The sequence below is a fragment of the Neoarius graeffei genome, chromosome 22 (assembly GCF_027579695.1).
Source record: "Neoarius graeffei isolate fNeoGra1 chromosome 22, fNeoGra1.pri, whole genome shotgun sequence".
In the NCBI taxonomy this organism is placed as follows: domain Eukaryota; kingdom Metazoa; phylum Chordata; class Actinopteri; order Siluriformes; family Ariidae; genus Neoarius; species Neoarius graeffei.
In genome coordinates this window covers 54,928,050-54,936,952 of record NC_083590.1, presented here as the reverse complement: position 1 = coordinate 54,936,952, position 8,903 = coordinate 54,928,050, and the positions used below count along the sequence as shown (strand labels likewise).

Here is an 8,903-nt window from a genome sequence, read left to right as displayed (position 1 = left end):
TTGTTTGTTTCCTTTTTTTGTGTCTGTGATTTTCCTTTTCGAATTGCCCACGGTGGATATTGGCAGTTTTTTAATGCCTGTTGGATGTGTTGGTCCTCCTCCTGTCTGTCTTTCTCCTCTGTGATGTTCTGTGTTCGGTTGTATAGTGTTCTGATTACTGACATTTTGTGTGCGATGGGATGTTCAGATGTCCAGAGAAGATATTGGTCGGTGTGTGTAGGTTTTCTGTATGTTGTAATTCTGATATTACCTTCTTCTGTGTGGTGTATTTTTAGGTCCACAAATGCTATTGTCTTGTCCGTTTCCTCTTCGTGTGTGAATTTGATGTTGCCTGTTTTGTCTATGGAGTTTAAATGATCCGTGAGTTGTTGTGTGTGACCTGTTTTGGTTATTTCAAGAATGTCATCAACGTATCTTTTCCAGAAGATAGGTTTGCAGTCATCCGGTGCTGTTTCTATGGCTCGGGTTTCCAGATCCTCCATAAAAAAGTTGCATAGAGTGGCAGATAGCGGGTCCCCCATTGCAAATCCCTCTTTTTGTCTGTAGATTGTACCTCTGTATTGGAAATATGTGGACGTGGAAATGAAATGTAATAGTTTTGTTATGTCCTGTGCTGTAAGTTTTGTACGTTTTTTCAGGGTTCTGTCTGCTTTTAACCGGTTTTCTACTATGTTGAGAGTGTTTGTGACTGGTGTTTTTGTAAAGAGGGATATGACGTCATGTGATACAAAGATTTCATCCTTTTTTATCTTGATTTCCTTTAGTTCTTTCGTCAGTTGTTTTGAGTTTTTGCAGTGGTATTCCGTGAGTCCGAGGAGTGGTTTAATTATGTCTGCCAGTGTCTTGGAAAGGTTGTAAGTAACTGATCCTATACTGTCTACTATGGGTCTTAGTGGTGCTCCGGGTTTATGAATTTTCGGTGTGCCGTATATCCGGGGGGTGATGTCTGCTGTGGGGATGAGGTGGTTGCACAGAACATCATGGAGGAGAAAGACAGACAGGAGGAGGAACAACACATCCAACAGGCATTAAAAAACTGCCAATATCCACCATGGGCAATTCGAAAAGGAAAATCACAGACACAAAAAAAGGAAACAAACAAGAAAAAACACAGAAAAAACAAACCGGGGCTTTGTCACACTACCATAAATAAAAGGAGTTACAGAACGCATCCAACGATCCATGAGGAAATACCACATCAACACCCCGGTCAAACCATACAAGAACCTCCGACAGCTGCTAGTTCACCCCAAAGATAAAATACAACTGGACAATAAATGCAATGTCATATATGAAATCCCTTGCCGTTCATGCAATAAAGTCTATATTGGTGAAACGGGCAGATGCTTCCACACTCGCAGGAAAGAACACCAATTAGAATGTGAAAAAGAAACAACAAAAAGACTCACAAGATCCGAAAAAGAAAAAGCAAACCAAGAAAACTTAAAATCAGCCATTTCAGACCACTGCAAACGACAAAATCATATTATGAATTGGGAAGAGGCCAGAGTCATTCGCGCTGAAGAGAATAGATTCCAGCGTTGGATTTTGGAGGCAGTGGAGATACGAAAGCGTGCGCAGAGAATGATGAACCGGGATGAGGGAGCGTACGCGCTGTCACACACCTGGAGCGCAGTCCTGGGGCAGCGACCTGACAGCAGGAGGCGTGGACTACCTGTCAAATTGGGCGGGACGTTCACGCCTCTATAGAGTAACATCAGCTGATAAGGCACGTCACCACTCGACATCTGGTGATTGTTTTGAAGAAGGCGGAAGTGTTCGCCGAAACTGTCAACAAGCGAGGTAACATACTAAAAAACACGTGTCTTAAGAAACGAACTTAAAGAATAGTTATAATAATCAGACATAATGAATTTTCACTACATAAAGCTATACTAGTTGTGTAAATCTGTTATGGATTAGGTTACTAACCAGTACTGCAGCTCTGAGTACTCTGTTCTTCTGAATGAAGCTGATATGTTTAAGTTTGAAATCAGTTGTATTCATTATCGATTCAAGTCAGTTTGTTTGAAGTCAACTTATTTGTATAGCGCTTTTAACAATAAACATTGTTGCAAAACAGCTTTACAGAAAAATAAAGACTTTAAATGTATGAACTCATACAACCCCGATTCCAAAAAAGTTGGGACAAAGTACAAATTGTAAATAAAAACGGAATGCAATAATTTACAAATCTCAAAAACTGATATTGTATTCACAATAGAACATAGACAACATATCAAATGTCGAAAGTGAGACATTTTGAAATTTCATGCCGAATATTGGCCCATTTGAAATTTCATGACAGCAACACATCTCAAAAAAGTTGGGACGGGGCAATAAGAGGCTGGAAAAGTTAAAGGTACAAAAAAGGAACAGCTGGAGGACCAAATTGCAACTCATTAGGTCAATTGGCAATAGGTCATTAACATGACTGGGTATAAAAAGAGCATCTTGGAGTGGCAGCGGCTCTCAGAAGTAAAGATGGGAAGAGGATCACCAATCCCCTTAATTCTGCGCCAACAAATAGTGGAGCAATATCAGAAAGGAGTTCGACAGTGTAAAATTGCAAAGAGTTTGAACATATCATCATCTACAGTGCATAATATCATCAAAAGATTCAGAGAATCTGGAAGAATCTCTGTGTGTAAGGGTCAAAGCCGGAAAACCACACCGGGTGCCCGTGATCTTCGGGTCCTTAGACGGCACTGCATCACATACAGGCATGCTTCTATATTGGAAATCAAAAAATGGGCTCAGGAATATTTCCAGAGAACATTATCTGTGAACACAATTCACTGTGCCATCCGCCGTTGCCAGCTAAAACTCTATAGTTCAAGGAAGAAGCCGTATCTAAACATGATCCAGAAGCGCAGACGTCTTCTCTGGGCCAAGGCTCATTTAAAATGGACTGCGGCAAAGTGGAAAACTGTTCTGTGGTCAGACGAATCAAAATTTGAAGTTCTTGATGGAAATCAGGGACGCCGTGTCGTTCGGACTAAAGAGGAGAAGAACGACCCAAGTTGTTATCAGCGCTCAGTTCAGAAGCCTGCATCTCTGATGGTATAGGGTTGCATTAGTGTGTGTGGCATGGGCAGCTTACACATCTGGAAAGACACCATCAATGCTGAAAGGTATATCCAGGTTCTAGAGCAACATATGCTCCCATCCAGACGACGTCTCTTTCAGGGAAGACCTTGCATTTTCCAACATGACAATGCCAAACCACATACTGCATCAATTACAGCATCATGGCTGCGTAGAAGAAGGGTCCGGGTACTGAACTGGCCAGCCTGCAGTCCAGATCTTTCACCCATAGAAAACATTTGGCGCATCATAAAACAGAAGATACGACAAAAAAGACCTAAGACAGTTGAGCAACTAGAATCCTACATTAGACAAGAATGAGTTAACATTCCTATCCCTAAACTTGAGCAACTTGTCTCCTCAGTCCCCAGACGTTTACAGACTGTTGTAAAGAGAAAAGGGGATGTCTCACAGTAGTAAACATGGCCTTGTCCCAACTTTTTTGAGATGTGTTGTTGTCATGAAATTTAAAATCACCTCATTTTTCTCTTTAAATGATACATTTTCTCAGTTTAAACATTTGATATGTCATCTATGTTCTATTCTGAATAAAATATGGAATTTTGAAACTTCCACATCATTGCATTCCGTTTTTATTTACAATTTGTAGTTTGTCCCAACTTTTTTGGAATCGGGGTTGTAAATTAACCCCTGATGATCAAGCCTGAGGTGACGGTTGTGAGGTAAAACTCCCTCAGACGACATGAGAAAGAAATTTTGAGAGGAACCAGACTCAAAAGGGGGGCGGCACGGTGGTGTAGTGGTTAGCGCTGTCGCCTCACAGCAAGAAGGTCCAGGTTCGAGCCCCGGGGCCGGCGAGGGCCTTTCTGTGGAGTTTGCATGTTCTCCCCGTGTCCGCGTGGGTTTCCTCCGGGTGCTCCGGTTTCCCCCACAGTCCAAAGACATGCAGGTTAGGTTGACTGGTGACTCTAAATTGACCGTAGGTGTGAATGTGAGTGTGAATGGTTGTCTGTGTCTATGTGTCAGCCCTGTGATGACCTGGCGACTTGTCCAGGGTGTACCCCGCCTTTCACCCGTAGTCAGCTGTGATGACCTGGCGACTTGTCCAGGGTGTACCCCGCCTTTTGCCCGTAGTCAGCTGGGATAGGCTCCAGCTTGCCTGCAACCCTGTAGAAGGATAAAGCGGCTAGAGATAATGAGATGAGATGAGACTCAAAAGGGAACCCATCCTCATCTGGGTGATAACAGATAGCGTGATTATAACTAACTAACTCACTTATATAACTGTGTCCTACAGAGTCGCAAAGTAGAACTATGAGACCAGGAAATTCATTATAGTTTTAACATGAAGTCTGTTTTGTTGAAGTTATAAACTGTTCATTGATGGAAACTTGAGTGCAAAACTGTTCATGACAACTGCAGTCCTGAAGTTAGTAAGTAGACTGTAGTCCTCAGCCATAAGAGCATTACTGTAAGTGTCCAGAGCGTCTTCCAAGTGCGACTTATGACTGTCCATATGGGGCCGTCCTCCACAGGAGCAATGTGATGAGACTCCAGCAAGACGTAGGGCATCAGGATGGATCAGGCAGGTCCAAAGGGCAGGAGATGTCAGCATCACTGGTGTCTCAAGATTGATGTGTTACTCAACAGAGAGAGAAAGAGAAAACACAGGTTATTACATATGCCCGTTGTCACCTAATGGTTAAGAACAGTGTATGTTTTGCACTGAGTGCAAGCAGGGACTCCAGCAAGACTAACTATGACAGCATAACTAAAAGGGACAGCCAGAAAGTAATGCAGACATTACAGGAAGCCCTGGGACATAAAGCAGTAGCCACTCCATTGTCAACAAACTCAAATGAACAAGCACAGCGACCAACGCCCAGCCCCCACCTTGGTCTCTTCCTATATGGCAATGTCTGGATGATACACATTACTGCCATGATGACAAGGTTCCCTCCTCCCCTGCTGACTGAGCTGTCAGTGCTTACATAATAGTGAGGCCTTGTTAGGCTTTGTGCTCCTGTCAGTGGCTACAATTGAGGGAGAGATTAAGCAGTGTGTGTGAAGATGCTTTGAAGGGGTTTGTACCTGATCCCCATCTGTGCAAAACACAGCAAAAATCACATGCAGACGCTGAGATGAGTGTGAGTGTTTGCTTGTTGTCAAATGTGCTGGTTAAATAAAAAAGGCCAGAAACACAATAGGGCCGCATTGGACCTGCTTCACATCAGAAGATAACACAATGAAGAAGAAGAAACCTTTATTTGTCACATATACATTATCTCATTCATCTCATCTCATTATCTCTAGCCGCTTTATCCTTCTACAGGGTCGCAGGCAAGCTGGAGCCTATCCCAGCTGACTACGGGCGAAAGGCGGGGTACACCCTGGACAAGTCGCCAGGTCATCACAGGGCTGACACATAGACACAGACAACCATTCACACTCACATTCACACCTACGGTCAATTTAGAGTCACCAGTTAACCTAACCTGCATGTCTTTGGACTGTGGGGGAAACCGGAGCACCCGGAGGAAACCCACGCGGACACAGGGAGAACATGCAAACTCCACACAGAAAGGCCCTCGCCGGCCCCGGGGCTCGAACCCAGGACCTTCTTGCTGTGAGGCGACAGCGCTAACCACTACACCACGGTGCCGCCCACATATACATTATAGCACAATTAATTTTTTTTTCTTTGCATATCCCAGTTTGTTAGGGAATTGGGATCAGAGCGCAGGGATAGCCATGATACAGCGCCCCCTGGAGCAGAGAGGATTAGGGGCCTTGCTCAAGGGCCCAACAGTGGCAGCTTGGTGGTGTTGGGGCTGGAACCCCTTGATCTTCAGATCAGTAACCCAGAGCCTTAACCGTTGAGCCACCACTGCCCGCAATGCCATGAGGTTTGGGGCTTTTGTAATATGACATTTCTCTCAATTCTGGTTCTATATCGAAATTTATTGTGTCCTGACAATTTTAATATCTCACTGTTTTATGGTAGAATTGAACTTGTCTTGTTTCTAAATAACACCATATGTTTTATCAGTATAGTGCTTAACAGGTGAGATGTCAATAAACATATCGTCTTATGATCTGGTTTCCCAGGTGGTGTGTGGCATAGATCTAAATAGGCTTCCAATCACTGTAAATTGTACTTTCATAAGAAGGAATAAGATTGAGGCTACACTGAGAACTTCATTAAAAAATACGCACTCTTTTACAAAGGTTGTTATAGCTATTATTCAAATCTGCTTGGAGCAAATCTAAACAAACGTCACCAGGAAAGTCATGTGTTTCCTTTTTAGAGTGTTAGTCATTAGTCACAGCAATACTGTGTTGCTTTTTTAATATACTGCATCCATCCATTATCCATAACCAGTTATCCTGTGCAGGGTCGCGGGCAAGCTGGACCCTATCCCAGCTGACTGTGGGCAAGAGGCGGGGTACACCCTGAACAAGTCGCCAGATCATCGCAGGGCTGACCCATAGAGACAAATAACCATTCACACTCACACCTAGAGCCACCAATTGACCTTTGGACTGTGGGGGAAAATGGAACACCGGAGGAATCCCACGCAGGCACGGGGAGAACATGCAAACTCCACACAGAAAGACCCCCATCAGCCACTGGGATTGAACCCAGAACCTTCTTGCTGTGAGGCGACAGTGCTAACCACTACGCCACCGTGTTGCCCAATATACTGCATGAGATTTAGAAACTTGAAAAGATCAGTGATCTACATCCTTTAGAAGCTCTGGATTTAAAACAATGATGTACATGTGGTTCGACAGAACATCCCTTAATAACAGGATTATTGAGCACACTGTTAAAATGGAAAAATGCAGCCATTGTCAGTTTATAGCCTGTGTTTCTGATTTCACCTGGGTGTGGGTTGTTAATTTAATTCTGTATGAGTACGGAACTGTATAGCTACACCACAGTAAGAGAACAGTAGGACAAACAGAGTGTTTTCTTTTACATTTGGCTGGAGCTTGGAGGCTGTTTCTTTCCTACACCACCTGTCTATATGACTTGCCCTGTCATTAAATGCAGACCAGCTTTTCCTTCTTTCTCCCATTAAATCCGTGCATCTGCCTAACTGAGGTCTAGTGTTTTTCTAACACCCCCTTCCCTACCCCATTTCTCTCTTTCCAAGTTTTTTTTTTCTTTTCTTGCATCCACATCATATTATTCGCTGTTACCATGCCTTAAAGGAGATTAAGTCATAAGAAAAATACACACGCTATTATAAAGATGCTCTGCTGGGGCTGCATCAGTGACAGTCGTGTCAGGTGATTACATTGAACCAGGGTTCTGTGTAATATTTTTCAACCAACTTCGCTGACACATGTGAAACATAACATTTGGAGTTATTGAGAAGGAGCATATGAAATACAGCCAGATTTGCAATGAATACCGTATCAACAACGTTATTTATTCTGTCACACTTTTCAGAAAATGCCTTTGAAGGAGGAACTAACAGTAGATAGACTAAGCAAACATTGTATCATCAAAGAATACATTACACAAAATTACATTGTGGTTATTAATATTGCAGACTCATTTATGTTGCTTGTTTATTATGTTTGTCTGTCATAGTATAAAGTGTGTAACAAATTATTTGTGGCTTTGGCATGCTTATGACCTGTCCTTTAGTCCTATACAGTGACCTAGTAAAAAAAAAAAAAAGGAGACTATACCAGGCATCTGGTAACTTCAATGAGTTCTGTTTTGTGCCAAACATAAAAACCAAGAAACATCTTGGAATGAGTACTCAAATCCTTTGCCAGGCTCCATGTTTCATGGTTGGGTGCCAGAATGAGTTACTGTCTGATTAGCCCAGAGCAATGTTCAGCACAGCAACTTCTCCCAAGGATTCGATTGTGGTCTCCACTACCAATGCATATGAGCAGTTTCTAAAACATGTTACCGCACAAATCTTCATCCCCCACTATTTTGTTCAACAATATAAAGCAACCACCATTGGACCACTGCTGAGAAGATATTCTGAACAACATTCTCAGGTGTATGTGTGTGTGCATGTGTGTATGTGGATAAGGCACAGCAGGATTGGTGGAACTCTATCACTTAACTTGGCAGTGTAGGTGTATAGTTAGAGATCATGCCTTAATTTCTTAATTAATTTTATTTAATATAAAAATAAACGGGCGGCACGGTGGTGTAGTGGTTAGTGCTGTCGCCTCACAGCAAGAAGGTCCTGGGTTCGAGCCCCGGGGCCGGCGAGGGCCTTTCTGTGTGGAGTTTGCATGTTCTCCCCGTGTCTGCGTGGGTTTCCTCCGGGTGCTCCGGTTTCCCCCACAGTCCAAAGACATGCAGGTTAGGTTAACTGGTGACTCTAAATTGACCGTGAATGTGAGTGTGAATGGTTGTTTGTGTCTATGTGTCAGCCCTGTGATGACCTGGCGACTTGTCCAGGGTGAACCCCGCCTTTCGCCCGTAGTCAGCTGGGATAGGCTCCAGCTTGCCTGCGACCCTGTAGAAGGATAAAGCAGCTAGAGATAATGAGATGAGATGAGATAAAAATAAACGTTTTTCAATATACACTGTTGTCTCAGTGTTACTGCTATGCTGAGTGATCTAGCTACTGTGTAGAGAGTTGCTTGTTCTCCATGGTACATGGGTGTGGTGGCAGGGTTGTGGTCAAGCACCAGTTTGTTAATGGAGGATGGAGTAAGGAGTCCTGCACCTGTGGGTGATTTACTGTATTAACAATATTTGTGTTTCAGTGAGCAGCAGAGAAGAGCAGTAGCAGAAAGTGTGTGACAGAGAAATATGTGAGCTACACATTGAGAGCTGCTCTGTTTTGCCTTGATACAAAATAAAGCATTCA

At 43.2% G+C, this 8,903-nt stretch overlaps 1 long non-coding RNA gene across 1 annotated transcript; it reads left to right on the top strand.

Moving 5' to 3' along the window:
• The first annotated feature begins 1,749 nt into the window (after positions 1-1,749).
• LOC132870461 (uncharacterized) lies at positions 1,750-7,182 on the top strand. The gene is made up of 3 exons (XR_009651112.1): positions 1,750-1,803; positions 5,763-5,954; positions 6,444-7,182. It is a non-coding gene; the product is annotated as an uncharacterized LOC132870461 (long non-coding RNA).
• Positions 7,183-8,903: the final 1,721 nt, after the last annotated feature.